Below are 17,417 nucleotides of genomic sequence, written 5' to 3'. Positions count from 1 at the left end.
CCTCTAGCTCGAAATTAGTCTGTGTGCACTCATTTTTCCAGCTCGGGTCACTTTTAAGTGTACACTTGTGGGCATTGTATATAAAAGATAACCTTGACACATCCTTTCTTGCTGGAGGTTGATAGTGTTCAGTGGGGCAGGGAGATTAACTCCAGTTTTTATTTAGTCTCAAAATTGATCTGTGTGAATTTTGGGCTGACATTAATGATGGCGGCTATCTGGATCTCGCTCTGGTGCAGGGTACTATCCGAAATCGATACGGCCTTTTGTTCTTCTGTCTCGCATACACTTTCACCTCACTCAATCTTTTTTCTTCCAAGATCCTGAGCTGTTTTTTTTTTCTTCTTCATATATGGTGAAAGCTCACGCTGTGGCCCGTGTACTCGTGTAATCTTTGCGACACTTTTCACGTCCCCCCTGCCACGAGCCGGTGATCAACATGATGATCCTCTCTCGTTTCAGCCAGACTGTCCCCTGTGGTCATTTCATTCTCTCTCTCTCACTCTCACTCTCTCAATGTATCTTTCTTCATCTCTTTTTTTTCTCTCTTCTCATACATGTCATTCATGTAAAAAGGTTCATCGGGGTTCTGCATAGGTTTTTTTAAAGAACAATTTTATCCCAAAAGGGTATCATATAAGGAGAAAAGTCGTAAATGATTGCATAATACTTCTTATGTTTGAGTTTTTTTTTCTAGCGATGAAGTATGTTAAGTACAAGCTGCAAATTAAAATTTAAAGCCACAGCAGCAGTTTTTCCTCTTTGTCGCCATCTCTGTTTAAAATCTGCAATTGCATTCATTCACTGAATAATCAACTTTACGCGAGTTGTAGTTCGACACCACACAGCGTGGATGAACACGATGTTTGAGGAGAGTGTGCAGCTGTCAGTCAACCCTGGCGGTGTGGATACTGGCATTTCTAAATCACAGATTACATTTTTTGGAAGTATGACCAACATAAGTATTTTCACCAGGAAATGTCATCTCAACACGTAAGTAACATCCACGTTTGTTCTGGTTCTGATTAAATCTAAAAATCGCTTATCAAGGAAAACCGTGCAAATTATACTTTGTTCTCAAATTGTTAATGTTAACAGCGTCAGCATTGCATGACTACATGTAATGTCCTTCCGATATTTATCATTGTTTTCGCATGGGCCGGTTGCTTTTTCTGTAGCCTCTCCGAAATCCCAATGAAGTCTTTTGCATTTTATAGCGGGTGATATCAACTATTCATTTATTTGGACTTTTCATTTATCTGCAACATACTCATACATACACCCATTTCTTGAATAAGAAAACACTTAAGACAGATTAAATCAAGTGTTGTATTTCTCTCAGTTTGGATTAGAAGTGATTATATTTGTCCATATATTTGGGGACAGAATGTGATAAGATCCACACACGTATTATTTGTAAGAAAGCTGAAGTCTTCAGATGAATGTTAACGTGACATTTATAGCACATTATCCTAAAACATTAGCAGAGATATGATATTGTATTGAGCCATATGGTGCACACAATACCACTGAAGAACATTTGCTCACATATGCATACAGCCCACACAAATATACACAGCATTGTCTCCCAGGGGAAATTATATTTCCACAGGCAAATAAAATTGAATAACCTGACCAATTTATATTTGTTAGTGTGAATGAAATGAATGCAATGAGTAAAGGAGCATTTAATGGCTATTATTTCTCGTATTCTTAAAAGATAACTGTCATTATTTGCTCATGTTGTTACAATATTTAAATATGACACAACAGAACGTCACATGAGCTTTGACATCAGTGATTCCAGACGTCATTGGCTCTCATATGTCTTGTGGCAATCCGATCGCGATGTGGCGCTTTTGATGATGGACATAATAAATCATGCAAATTGGAGAGATATTGCGGAAATGAAGACTGTTTGTGAATAATGGCTTAAATTTTGAGTTGCTCCTCTCACAGAGCTTTCAAGTGGCTTCAAAAAATTTAGAAGGTGTTTACAATTTATTTATGCCGGGGTTTTTTTGGAGATTGAAAGCCCCTGATTACAATTCACTTTCATTGAATGGAAAAGAGTACTTTGGTGTACTTTGGTGGCCTGGTCTATAGAAGAAAGAAAATCACACCATATAAATGACATGACTCAAGTAGCTAATGACATAATGTTTCATTTTTGAGATTTTTCAAATCTTTAACAATTCATTTGATGCTATTTGTTGAAAATGAGTGTTTAGGTTGAGGGGGTTGGAGGTACCGCACTTTGAAGTGACAATTCTTTCCGCTAGAGAGGCTTTTGATGCTGAGCCATCTTCTTAAAAAAATAATGAAGGAAGGGAAGGTGTTTGTACAGAGAAAAGAAAGACAGGAGAACAGATGAGGGTTGGGAGTAGGAGAACTAACACCCACCAACTTCAGATCTCCATGTGGTACTGAGGAAATAAAAGCGTAGGGAAGACGAGCTGAGATCTCTCTCGCTCATTACTAGCCACTGACTGACAAAATAACTCGTTGTGGGGGAGAGAAACCAGACGCTACGGCTTTAGATTATAAAATACGCACAATGTTGCTACGTTTCTCCTGCAATCTGTGTGATGACAGTTATGTTACTGTGGCTTGTATGACTCAAAGAAAGTCCTGTGATTATTATTTGTTTTTCAGTACATATTGTGGCATGGAATCCAAGCTGGTTATGCTAACGATCATAAAGTTCAGATGTTAGTTGTAGCACTTGACGGCAGTGAGTAACAATCAGTGAAAATGTAGTAACCTCTTTCCTACAGACTACTGACACCAAGTATGTAAGTATGGTATGAATGTATGTACAATGTATTTATTTTTACACTATGTTTTTTTCTTTTTTTTTTTACTTATTCTCACCTAATTTTAATTTCACTTTCTCTTTATATATTTTTTCACTTTTTAAACATAAGACATACAGTTATTTGATTGCCATTTCACTAATTTAATAGGTAAAAGTCAGTATTATTTAACAAATCACAGAATTATTTATATAGCTTAGATTTGAACAGCTTGCGTCAACTGTAACTGTACATTGACTGTAGCATAGAGTTGAGGGAGCTTGGATAAAATTATACTTGGTTAAACACTTGTTTTTTTAATAATTAACTGTACTAAATTAATACTTATTTTCCCATTCTAATCTTTTCATCGACTTTTTATGCAGGTTCACTGACCCAGTAAATTAACCTAAAGAGACTTGGAATTCAAACCCCACAATATCACACAAGCTGGTATTATACCATACTGATCTCTGTTAGGACTAGATCGACTCATACTGACATTGACATTTGCCTTAGGAAAGAGTTGCACACCAATCACAACTTTGTTAACCTGAGTGTGGAAGCAGGCTTAGTGAGTACTGCAGAGAATTCATTTATGAGATATGCATATTCCATATTTAAAAGAGCAGAGGGAAATGTCCATTAGATCTCAGACTAAGAGGAAAGAACTCAAAAGCGGGAAAAATGGTAAAATTATGCAAAAGTTATCCTTTTGACTGTCCTTTGGTTTGATGGAGAGCTTTATAATTATTATTATTTTTTTTAATATTAAACCGCAGGTTGTATAATTCATAGAAGGGCCAAGGGTTAGTAACCAACTGAAGTGTCTCTGCAGATCCGATTTGCAAGTCTAAATGAACTGCTGAACGGGGTTGTTTTTATTCATACAGTACTAGGACTCAAAAAATTTGCTCCAACCCCATTAAATAATGGGGTTGTTTTATTCATACCGGACTAAGAGTAAAATAATTTTCTTTAAAATTATGAAAAAGAAATACATTTTAAAATCCAAAAAAATAAGTATCGGTTAGATGTTTTTTTTTCTTCTGATTTCTGATTCGTTTGAAAATTTTATGTAAATCAACTCTCCTTTCGAGGGAACTCGCAATGCGCCGATGACGCTTTGGGAACGCATCCAGCGTGAATGCGTCTGAAGCATCTATGTCAACCAATGAAATGGATGGAATGAACGTAAGGAGTGGGTGATGACATCATGACCAGGAAGAGATGAAAACACATCCGGTGCAACCGGAATTAGCTTCTGTTGCCTCAGTAAGTGAGCTGTGTCTCTGTCTGTTATACTTACTGTTGTCTGTATGATATATCTAAACACTATGGCGAAACAATTGCTCTGAAATCTGTGTGTTTCTCCCTGCTTGTGTTATTTAACATTGATGTGTTTGGGAATGGGGTATGTGGTATCAGCATTCTAGTGGGTTGATTGGCAACATTGTGAGAAGTTTTTCGAGGAAAGTGGTCAGGTCCGCAGTTCTCAGGGTGCAGGACCCACGTCTTTTGTGGCAGTGAGGAGAATTTATTCCTTGGGATCGCAAATGGATCCCTTTACTCGATTGGAGACTGATACGAGTATCTTGTCTTCTCCCTTTCCTGAGTGATCCATTGGTCTCTCTCTGGTATCAGAAGCCTGTGCCACAGGTTCTTACGCCCGGGGAGAGAAACCAATGCTTTGAAAGTGACACAGGCATTGAAAGTGACACAGACTTTTGAATCCATGATGGGGTTTATAATGGACTGTTGTACATAAACGGTGACAATGTTACATACTCTTGGCTTACTCTGGCTATTCTCTGCTGTCTCAGACGGCGATATGTTTGTCCTGTTTTAGCCACCGTAGCTTAGTGCAACTCGCAACCGAACCGCTAAAAATCACACACTGCACCTTTAAATTTGCAGTATTGATAGATACATACAACTGTTTTGGATTTGTTGTTGTGTTGACGCTTTCAGCTTGTTTCTCTGTCTCTGAAGTGTTGCAATCCCAGAGGCCACCATATACATTGGCCCACCTGAGGACTCGGGGAAAAATGAAGGTGGAAGGAAGCATAATTGAGAAAAGCAATTTATTTAGCTTATTTAAAGTTTCACGGAGCATTTAATTATCTTTCAGTGAATAATTCCCTGAAGTTTTCCACCTTTCCGTAGAGCCAGAGAAGTAATTCTCTAATTTAAACACAGGACTGTCGCACTTTTTCTCACCCCTTCCATCTCTTTCTTTTTTTCTCTCTCAAACGTACCTGCCGTTCTATGAACCTGCTTTATTCACTCGTTTCATGGCTCATTTTTCGTAAAGCAGCCAATTTAACACAGGCTTAATCCTGCAGAGAATACTAGGGTGCTTCCAGTTCATTCAGTGATTGACGTCTCGAAAGATCTAATCGAATGCAATGTATTAGTAGGATTGACACTCAGGTGCAGCACACTGAATCCGTGACTCGGAACAAGGGTTGTTATGTGGGAAATTCATTCATTTTTTGCAGGTGTTTTCAGAAGAAAAGAAAGGGTGCTGGCTACAAAACGTAAAGGGAATTGCTTCTGGCATAATCCGTCTGTAGATCACAAAATCTCCTTTTCTTATTAACTTTTCATTCACTCTGTTCTGTTTTTTCAAACTGTACATACAGTACCGGTCAAAAGTGTGGGAACATTACTGTTATAAATGTTTTTGAAAGAAGTGTTCTGTTTTTTAAGCCTGCATTTATTTGTAGTTTATTATCATCAAAAATACAGAACAAAAAAACAACCCGATCTCACGACAATTCGTACACATTTTATGAGGTGGCTAATTCGTACGAATTCATATGATCTCGCTTGCATGAATTCATACGATTTTTGCTAATTTGTACATATTTTACTAGTTACCAAATTTGTATGAATTCACATGACCTCGCTTGTATGAATTCGTACGATTTTTGCGAATTCGTACATATTTTATGAGATAACAAATTTATATGAATTCATACAAATGACCCACCCCTGACCCCACCCCTAAACCTACCCATCATGTAGGTTTAGACAAATCGTCTAAATTCAGATGGGTGAGGTCGTACGAATTAGCCACCTTTTATTCACTCATAAGAATTTGTACGAATTTAGTTGTGAGAGCGTTGAAACCCCCCAGTAATATTATTACAATTTAAACTAATATTTTATTTATTTATACTTTCAATACACACACCCACACACACACATTAAACCTGGTTGCATTCATACCTAACCATACCAAACTTGTCATGCACACTGAATTATTGTTTTGATTTGTGATATCTCTTCATAACACCCAGTTTCCTGGAGCATATTTTTGAAGAAGAAAGTCTGTTGGCACCATGCTGATGTCTTTTTTGTTGTTTGTTTAATATTGCAAGCAATGAAGATATGCTAGAAAATGACTACACACTGAGACTTGATCACTTGCAAATTGCAGAGTTTAAAGTCAGTCCAACATATTGGATTTGAAAAACAAATCGACTTGACCAGCCAAAGTTGCCTGGTAACCGTTCCCACTCATAGTGTTTCTCTTCACTCTTCTTTCTTAGTGTTCAAACTGTTCGAGGAATTTCTCCTCTGGTATGAATCTGTTTTTTTGAATGCGTTTAATGCTTATAAGGATTGTAGGTTATAGTGTAGAGTAGAAAATGTCATCAGAAATAGCTCTCATGAATACACTGGTCTACTTCCTGAATCTAAAATATGACAGCTACTATAAAAATATAAATTATTTAAGTGCCTATTTTATGCTACTTTAAAGTTTCCTAATTAAGCTCTGGAGGTCTACTATAATAGTTTTACATTCATCAAAGGTCAAAAAACACTTTAATTTTCTCAAAATATACTTTTCTCACAGTAAAAGTATAAGTTCTCACGGTTTGATCAAGGATCCGGTCTCACTAAATCCTTCCTTGCCGAGAGCCTCCTCTGCTCTGATTGGTCAGACTGCCCAGTTTGTTATGATTGGTCTACCACTTATAACACGTGTCGGAAACGAAGCATACATTACCATATCTGAATTTCAGCTTTGGAAGCTTCCGCAGCGTTTGTATACTTTGATGTGAACAGGAACAATGGTGTCGGTTTTCCCCAAGGGGGTAATCCATCGACCGGAAGTTGAAGCCTCGCGGTAGCTGCCATATTGTAGCAGAACTTCACTTGCGTTAGCATTTCCATTGACTCCCATTCATTTTGGCGTCACTTTGACAGCGAATAACTTTACATCTGAGGCATTTGAAGACCCCATTTGTCCATTATTTATTTCTTAAGAAACACGACAATGTATAAAATGCTCCATTACCTTGTAGCTTATGTTATGGCCCCGTAGAAGCAGTTTATTTTTTGTAAAATTAGGCAAACGATTGCGTCATAACCAAGCGACTCTCTGTCACACAGTAGAGAGATTACTGTATGGACAGGAGGAGAAGCTCGCTGGCAATCAGGGAAACATGGAGGCAAAATGACAAAGTAATTAATCAGAATACCTAGCAAAAAATTTTCTGCTCCTAGCTCACGGACAGCTCCTACTCACACTCTTCCGCAAGTTTCTGAAGGGAATGATTCAGATTTCTCATGCCACAGCCACTAGAAGACAGACGGGTTGCTCACGTCACATCTACGTCGTCAAGCTCTGTTTGAGTCGGTTTGAGTCTACGCGTCAGGAATGGAAGTGCTAAAAAAATCGCCAAAAACGGGCATCACTTGTCTCAATGGAGTTCCAATGAGGTGGCTCTGTCCACTTCTCATACTGTTTATGGTTTTACCGTGTCAATTCAAGCCCATGTCCTCATCATTTGAAAGTTGATTTGTTTTCGCAGTGTAGAAAACATGGCGACAACACAAACCAAGCTCTTCCGGTCCTTAGCTATAGTATTTTAGGGTGGGCCGAACCTACTTAGGTTCCATCAGGAAGTAAGACTGGAATTACTGACAGCTTGTTTCAGGCAGTTCAGAATCGGTTCTTTCTTTTGAGAGACAATATTAATTGTGCACATTGATCTTTCAAAATTTGAACACATTTTACACTCACAATCAGGCAGCTATACTGCAGTAATATCAGAAAAAGCAGAATTGGGGGACTTTAATTATATAAGATGATTATGTTGGTTTTCAGTTTAGGGTGGCAACATTCTGGGCAGAAAATTGTGACTTTGACTTAAGTTTTAATTGTGTAGCAAAATGTAGAGCACAAATAATATAGCCTTAAACACATGTAGGTTTAGTTTTGAAACGTTCGCAAAATACATTCATATCCAGCCCATTCTCACCCCCAAGGTGTCACCTAACTGACGCCTTGGGAAGCATTTGACCATGCTTCAATATCTGACGCTTTAGGCGCCTTTTAGCGTCAGTTAGATGACGCCCTAGGATCGCGTGTACCCTACCCCCACCCCATACCTAAACCTAACCGCATCCTCTAACTGACGCTTTCCTTTCCTTTACGCCGTAGGATCGCTTCAAAATATTGAAGCATGGTCAAAGGTGACGCCTTGGGGTGAGAATGCGTTGTCATATCCACAGAGGACAAATAAACCATGTAAGCTAAAACTTTATGCTTGCAGAATCTTCTTTGGGTTTGAAAGTTGGACGCCATTGTCTTACATCCCCTTCTGTCACTATCACCATAACGAGCACGTTAGTCACATAAATCTCACTAATTGAATTTGCATGTAGATGCCTGGCTTGATTTAGAGCCCCGTTTCGGGGGTGGGTGAATTGGAATAGATTCAGCTGTGGATGCAACATTAACTCCAAGTGCTTTAAATCAGCACACTGACAGACAGACAGTGGTTGCCATGTCAGTACAGAAGGGCATGCAAAATACATGGGGCCTTTTGGGTAACCTTGTGCAAAGTACTTAATGATTCAGCCGCTCTGGGAGTTGGAAATGTTCAACACTGTGCCCCGTCTACTTTCAGCTGCTTATGGATACCATAAGGTTTCACTCTGCGGAAGTTTCTCACAGTTTTGACTGCTTTAGCCTTTAATAGTTCAAAACACTGTCTGATTGGAGCTGATTTTTGTAAAACAGGCATTTAAAGTTACATTTCTTTTGAAATAAATGTCCCAAAAGGCTAAAAAACATGAATTAAATCTTGATTTTTATAGTCATTAAATTGAAACTTTTTAGGAAAGCTCCACAAATTAATTTCTAAGAACTTAGAAGTTCTAAGAACTGAGAACTTTGTGTGTTTCAAACTAGAAGTCCCCCCCCCCACCCCACCCACACACACACAATTATCATGCACTCTCATTATTATTGACCCTAATAGAATATTTCATATCTTTGTGCTTGTGGCATATGTCTTCTCAAAGGTTTTCTTCATTAAGAGGCTCCTGTACATGTGCACATCCTTGTAATTTGGACTTTTCTTTAATAACTACCAATGTATATTAACTAGGAAAGGCACCTCAGGTACCGAGAGCAGCATTCGAAATTTAAATTCAGTACATTTGCACTTTCCTCCGGCTACACACATTAACCCTGAGCACATTCCAGGGCTGCAGTCCCTGTGCGACACGCACAGAATAACACACTCCCTCCAACAGGTTTCACAAACAGATAGCTGTGCTATCGGGTTAAAAGTTTCTCCTTTAAATCTTGCCTGGAAGTCTTTAAATCCATTCAGCCCGTTTCATGTACCCGTAGCTTTTCTCATCCCCTCAACCTCCACTCGTTGTGCAGTCACGATAAAAGAAAGGCAAAAGAAAAAGTTTTGTTTTGAGAGAAGCGCAGGAGAAATAGAAGACGAGGGGAGCACCTGAAATACTCGCTGTTTTATTTATGAAGGCCCTGCCTGCCACGAAGGAGACAAATTACCTTTTAACAATGTGAAATAGAATTTTGTTTACAAGGCTGCACTTCCCCTTGCTTTTTAAATTAGATTTCTCTATGCTCCCATTTATTTCCTCCGGCATTATCATCTCAATCTCTCAAAGCTTATCGCTCTTAAAGGCATGCGCAAGAAAGAAAGGCATGAATCTCTTCTCATAAAACCAGCCATTAGGAATATTCGCAAAAGCTACACCTCTGTCTTCTGTAGTCCAGCCTGATGCTAATTCGTTGCCTTTGGGGGCTTTTGCGGCTACAGGTTATTTAAAGCTGGAGCTCCATCGCATGAGAGAGGGAGTCTGACCCTCAGTAAGAGGTCACTCTTCTGGATATCTCCGGCACTGAGTTGCCATCTGGAGAAGAACAGAAGGTTAAGAGTATGCGGGGCCTGTAGCGATGTAAAACGGAGATGAAAGGGAAAGAGAGGGGGAAAAGAGCAAGCAGGAGAGAGAAGTGCATTTTAAGAGCTTGTTGTATTATGGGGTTCTGCCTTATGGGGTTCTGCCTATATTGAACTGAGATCATCCCATAAATCAAAGTGCAACGCTCCAGCCAAAAGTGAAATGGAAAATAATTAATATATCTTGGGTCTCCATTTTTATTTTAGGCTTCTTGACAACGATTTTTTTTCCTGAAGTTTCTTTTGAGCACATAAACTTTTGAAGTGTCTTTACTGGGTTTAAAGGTTGTGTAGGAGCCATAAGGCTATTAATAATGTTACTTAATGTCATGGTTGTGTGTTACTACTATCTGCTCTCCCCCCTGTGGTAAGGGAAGGAATTGAACCCCTTTTGGAGGACTTCCTGAAGGTAGCCATCTTAAACAGGAAGTGATGTGGCAAGGGCAGAGGGGAAGGGAGACAGTTTTATGACCTACACTACACCACAGTTTGTTTTGTAGCACAGAGTTTTGTCTTCAAGTTTTCACCTTTCTGTTACAATAAAACTCAAGTCTTGTTAAAACAGATGTGGCGTCAAATATACTTTCCCTCACGGTAGTGGCTTAAGAAGGAAAGAAGCCACTGCATTAAGTCAAACTCCCAAGAAGGACATGCAGGCATGTGGTAGGCCCAATCAAGGCCTACATCTGGAATGATCAAGCCATGAGTGACACGAATCGACAGCTTTGAAAGGATTCTGAAATTCATCCAATGCGTGAGTAAACAAGGGTGAACTTATTTCTAAAAGCTGTGGTTGAGAATTTTGGCTTTGATCAAAGCATGGTACAAGAAGCTGATGCTTATCTGTACATTGTGGCCTGCTTATTCTATGGAAAGATGGATACTTGATTGTGCTTGTTTGTGTCAAACATGGCTGATGAAATGTCCAAAAATGAAAAGGATGGAGTTGAACAAAGCTTGTGTAGTGTCTCCTCTTAGATTTCAAGCATTTTTGTACAACATTGCAAATCTTCTGTGTTCTCTACCCAATCTGCTATATTTGAAATACAAATCATATAACTTAAGCAGGGCTGCAATTTCAGCACAGGATTGCGGGGATTGCACATAATTTTAATCATTCTCGCAGGTCTCCCTTTTATAATGCGGGAAATTCGCGCAAACATATATTCACTTTAGGAGGAAGGTTGTATGAGTAAATTGATCCACACAGATTATAAAATCAAATTCCATTTTGAAACTTTCTCCAAGATGCAATTTCTTCAAGATGCATCTTCTCTCTCTTTACCCCCAGTAATTATAAAAGGGAAAACTTTCAGTTAAATATCCAATATGGACCAATGGGCTGGTATTGCACGGAGGTATTTCCGGTGAAGGTCTAAAGATGCTGGATTACTTCCGCCGATCGTAGAGTCCAATGCCATACCGAAAATTTATATTGGTTTTTATACTCTATGGCTAAACTAAAGAAACGTTACAAAAACAGACACCCCCTCATTTTGTTTATGCTTCTTTGTTTACTATATTAAATAAACATAACCATGTATAAGATTACATCTAAACGTATTAAAGTTTCATTTCAAAGACGGGAGGACAGTAAATTTGCGAAAACTCTGCCAAAATCCTGTTTTTCTCTGTTTTCCTCCACTTTAAATCTCCCCAACCAGAAACTGAAGAGCAGCTTTGCGTCAAATGTGGAACAAATGCGTGCATATAGCCTATTAAATAATCTTTAAAATGGGCAGATAACCAATATAGCACCATTATAATCATGCACCCCTTGCTGACAGGACTCATTTTTACTAGAAGAGTAGTCAATCGACCAACTCGTCAGTGGGTCAGTGCTTATTCCTCTTGTAAAATATTGTTTTACAATTATTGCGTACACACACTGGAATACAGTAATAATGTGGACATAATATTTGCACAGCTAAGATGGTGTGAAGTGATAGTACCCATATCTCGATTCCTGGAATAACGAGGCTGTTTCCATCCAAAGTTGCGAACTTAGCTTATGTGCACAAAATTGGGATATTGCATAAATCATTTGCGAATAAAGCAGTGATTCCATCCCATGTGTTTAAGAGAACACAGTCATCAATTCCTGGAAAATTGGTGCAAATTATCTGTAATAAAAATCGGGGAAGCCACTGTGGCTCTTTTTTCTGTTACTCTTCATTTTCAGACTGATCTCATGAAATGGCGTATGTGTGACGCGCCAATTCGTATTTCCATTTTTGGTGTGCTTTCAACACTCATAATCGCTTTTCAGCGTGTTTATGAACGCTGTTGACTTAACGTTACATTACTGTATATATAAATATCTGACCTACCCCAACTCTGGCCCTAAACCTACCCGTCACTGTGGTTAATCGCATTTAAGAGTCTTCCCCTACCATCCTAGGAAAAGAAATATCGCTCCCCAGATGTAGATCTACGTTTTGCCTCTTTTCGCCCGGACTTTTAACAGCGTGTACATGCACGTGGAATCAGTCAGACATTTAACGGCGTAGACATACATGCGGATAGCTCAAAATGCGTATAGATAACACGCCACTTGACTTGAAAGTGGTGTGTATGTTTACTCAAAAGTCATGATGTCATGTTGTCATTTTAGACATCCTGTTGACTAAGTAACGTTGCATATACATGTCAGCTAACTCCCATTGTAGTATTTGAGTAGTAGTAGACTGTCTGCTTAATATCTCCTAACACTTCATTTTGACGGTTCCAAACAGATATTCCACTGACTAGAAGTAACTTTACAAGTACATCAACTTATTCTACTAACCCCAACCTTACCCCTACGCTCTGCGAGTGATTTTACATGTGGGTAAAAAGTTACTTCTAGTCGTTTTTTTTTTTTTTTTTTGGGCATTGAGGGATTCCATACGGAAGCCCTGAACCGCAACCTAAAAAAAAAAAAAAAGTCAGTAAAAAAAAAAAAAATCTTAAAAAAAAAAAATCTGTAAAAAAAAAAAATCTGTAAAAAAAAAAAAAAAAATCTAGCATTTCGAGATTAAAGTCGAAATGTTTCGAGATTAAAGTCGGAATGTTTCGAGATTAAAGTCGGAATGTTTCGAGATTAAAGTCGAAACATTGTGCATTCATAACAGTGCGCGTCCACTGGCTCAGAGCGCGCGCGCGTGTGTGTGTGTGTGAAGTTGAACTGCCATGGATAAACCCAAAATAGTAGCTTTTCGGTCTCCTTTGATGAAACAAAACACACACACACACACACAGTGTGTGAAACTCGCTATTGGCCATTATGAATGCCTGTGTGTGCGGCAATGTGAGACAATGGAAAGCACACACGCGCAGCTTCTACGCGATAGCGAGTTTCACACTGTATATATGTGTGTGTGTGTGTGTTTTGTTTCATCAAAGGAAATTCAACAGGTGCCAATCTACCAGCATTAGGCTACCATTATAGGACGTTATAAAATATACTGCGCCGGAATAGACTTTAGCCTATAGGAAAACCAACACGGAAAACACTTTTCAGACTGGATGGAGAAATCCAGCTTTATGAATGAATGAATGAATGAATGAATGAATGAATGAATAGGGCATTTATAGCGCTTTCATATATGCCTACACTCAAAGTGCTTTACAATCATATCACAGAATCTCTCCTCAACCATAAGTGGTTATTAAATCTTAGAAAATCACAGGATCCGGCCAAATGATTGGATACAGAATGATGCACTTAAAATGTATCCAGAGCGTATTTACGGGGAAGAGGAGACCGAACAGTTACTGTTGTGTTCTCGACCCAGATAGTGTTGACTAGACGAGCACGAAAACACCTCAGTAGCACGTGTGACGTGTGTAGAATTTTGTTGAAAGCCCAGATAAAAGTAAAAAGCTACTATTTTGTGTTTATCCATGGCAGTTCGACTTCACACACACACGCGCTCTGAGCCAGTGGACGCGCACTGCACAATGTTTCGACTTTAATCTCGAAACATTTCGACTTTAATCTCGAAACATTCCGACTTTAATCTCGAAACATTCCGACTTTAATCTCGAAACATTCCGACTTTAATCTCGAAACATTTCGACTTTAATCTCGAAACATTTCGACTTTAATCTCGAAACATTCCGACTTTAATCTCGAAACATTTCGACTTTAATCTCGAAACATTCCGACTTTAATCTCGAAACATTTCGACTTTAATCTCGAAACATTCCGACTTTAATCTCGAAACATTTCGACTTTAATCTCGAAACATTCCGACTTTAATCTCGAAACATTCCGACTTTAATCTCGAAACATTTCGACTTTAATCTCGAAACATTTCGACTTTAATCTCGAAATGCTAGATTTTTTTTTTTTTTTTTTTACAGATTTTTTTTTTTTACAGATTTTTTTTTTTTTTTTTTAAGATTTTTTTTTTTTACTGACTTTTTTTTTTTTTTAGGTTGCGGTTCAGGGCTTCCGTAATTCCATGTCTTCTTATCGGATAAAAAATGTATCCGTTTCAATCAAGTGCATATATTATTATGCATTTTTTTTTTAATATGTGCTCATCTTGCTTGTTTCCATTCATTCAGAATTTACACTGACCCAGCTGCAGAACTAATAGACTTTCACTTTCACTCCCTGAATTTAAACTTAGAAAGAACCTGCCATCTGTGTGTTCCATTTACAAAGTACATCATGTTCTGACTTCTGAGTATTCCAGTTACGAAGTACTTCATGTTTTGTATTTCTCCAAGCAACCAGAAATTGTTATTGTCTTTTGTACTTTTACAGCTTTCTTCATGAATGCATTATCATAGCATCTGTTTTCATAAACAAATACAAACTTTCTGATTAAATGTACATCACCTTATATTTCCCTTATGGCTATAGAATTATTTGTCAAACACTGCCCTGTCTAGGCTGTAGTATGTGCTCTTTGTTTAAAAATCAAAGTTGTTTAGTAAGAATAGCTTTATGTTGGCCAAGGATTTTTAAGATGGTTTTGCACTGAAATACAAATTTTAAGGTCAACATTTGCATTACGGACCCAATTAGGCCTAGGGTGCCAAATATGAACACTCTCTCCAGTGATAACATGCTAGACCAAACACTGCTTACAATTTGGTTAACAAATTGTATTTACAACACCAGAAGTAGAGTGTGAGTGGCCCAAAATCTATTTTAAATTTGTAAGAAAAAGTCTGCAATCAAATAGGAGAGGAAACATATTAATTTATGTACTTCCACAACTATTTGCAAAAGTTGATAGTTTTTTTTCTTCTTCACTTTTCTCAAAAACAAAGGCCTAACTCTTTTGTGAGGGAAAGACGTTTGATTCTCACTGCCAACTGATGTTGTGGATCTTTTTGATATACTGGATGTTTTTAATACTCAAGTGCACAACCGAATGTAGCATTAGCTGTGAAAATAAAGAGGGATGTAGTACAGGACGCCATTTGTTATGCAAAATAACTGATTTGTATTTTAATATATTTTAAAATGTAATTTATTCCTTTGGCAAAGCCTTTTTTCAGCAGCCATTACTTCAGTCTTCATGTCACTTGATCCTTCAAAATATGATATCATAAATATTATTAATGTTAAAAACCATTGTGCTGCGTAATATTTTTTTGGAAACTTACAGTATATTCAGATTGACTAACAGAATTTCCCGGCATTTATTAGTATTTTAAAGCTTTTATGTTCAAATTCATTCTCATAGCTAATATTATTGTCCTGCTGGCATCTTCAAAACTTGCATTAGTAAATAGGATATCATATTTTATCTCCACAGGAATGTGACCACATTTTAGCATAGCTTTTTTTTTCTTCTTAAAACGAAGACAAATGTAATACATTTTATTCGTACTTATACTTGAATTGTGATCAGTTACACATCATTATTCATATTTATACCTGAGAATCCTTGAAACAGTCTCTGTAAGACTCAGATGTGAGTCTTATTATTAGAGTATATGAGTATAATTATAGCTTTTTTCAGTCTCTACTCAACATTTATTTCTGAGCATTTTGTAAAGAACAAGCAGAACGTGCATTATCAATTTTAAAGTTAAGCAATCAACCATATTACTACAACTACATTGTCTACTTCTATAGAAAATACTGGATTACTACAACTTAAAGGTAAAGGATTTTTTAAGTTTACAGTGTGCAGCCGATGACCCTCTTAGAGTGCTTCTCCATTTGTATTTGGCCTCTAATGTAATGTTGTATCTGCGAGGCCATAGACCAAGGTAAAATAACACATCCATTATTTTCAGCTTGAAGATTGAACGCCCACCACAATCTTGGCCCAAACCACTGTTTTTTTTTCTTCCATTTCTTTCTTTCTTCTTTTAAAGAAGAAAAAAAAAAGGCCACAGAGTGACAAAGGTGTATTGGGGTCATTAAACACTGTAGTGAGAAATGTGGCACACTTGGTATGGCCCTCTCCACCATTGTGATTGATTGGTTTGTTGACCCTCTGCCACTTCCTGTTACAGCAGCCACACTGGCCAGTGTAGTTTAGTGATTACGCTGTTTGTATCTCGACGATGCTTCTAAATATAGACTATTCTGCTTCTCGCTGTTTAATTGATTTAGATCGCTGCATGCTCTCTAAATGACAGATGTGATTTCCTGACATGCTGCTTTAGTACATACTGCAACGTTCCTAATGCATGCACTCATTTGCAAATTGTTGAACTAGCTTGTAATTGATATTTCTAAGTACCATCTGGAAGGCACAAAAAACAACAACAATTGTTTTCAGCTCTAAACGACTAAAAACAGGGGAGCACAAATTATTCCCGGGGTGAGGGGCTTATTCCTTTTCACGTGTTTTGTAAATATGTAAAATGCAAATTAAGGCTGTTTAAATAGCACCCCCGCTTTCATTAAAAGTTATAAACTGGTGACTATTCCACACCTCATCACCCTTGGAAAAGATGAACACATCACTGAATTTAATTCAGATCTCATTTTGCCTGCAATTACTGCATTGGTCTGCAATATCTCCTTCCCTAACAGCAGCATTTATTTTCCCTCTGAATCATATCACACTTTTGCTATCAACTGCTTATTGCTATGGAGATCTGAAGTGCTTCCTGAATTCTGGCTCTATTTTAACATTTGAATAATGTTGTCAGTGAACAAAGGTAATCTTGATTATACGACTATTTGACATTTAAAACATTTGTGATGTTTAGAAGGTCATGTGAATGTAGATCACTCGCACATTTGATAGCATTTTGTGTCCCGAATGGAGTCTCATAAAAATGCCAGTGTATAGTACTATTTATCTATCCGTCCATCCGTCATAGCTATCATCTAGCTATCAATATACATTTAATTTTGCAAATACAATTATTGATTTAAAAAGTACTAAATACACAGATAACTATACATGTATTTTAT

At 37.7% G+C, this 17,417-nt stretch overlaps 1 long non-coding RNA gene across 1 annotated transcript in view; it reads left to right on the top strand.

Annotated features, from left to right (window-relative positions):
• The first annotated feature begins 10,486 nt into the window (after positions 1–10,486).
• Positions 10,487–17,417, top strand: part of LOC120491445 (uncharacterized) — a 106,497-nt gene continuing 99,566 nt past the window's right edge. The window contains exon 1 of the long non-coding RNA XR_016169011.1: positions 10,487–10,790. This is a non-coding gene — a long non-coding RNA (uncharacterized LOC120491445). The remainder of the gene's footprint in view (positions 10,791–17,417) is intronic.

The sequence above is a fragment of the Pimephales promelas genome, chromosome 6 (genome assembly GCF_988280905.1).
Source record: "Pimephales promelas chromosome 6, fPimPro1.hap1.1, whole genome shotgun sequence".
In the NCBI taxonomy this organism is placed as follows: Eukaryota; Metazoa; Chordata; class Actinopteri; order Cypriniformes; family Leuciscidae; genus Pimephales; species Pimephales promelas.
Note: the sequence above shows the minus strand (reverse complement) of the source record. Positions and strands in the feature narration are given on the sequence as shown.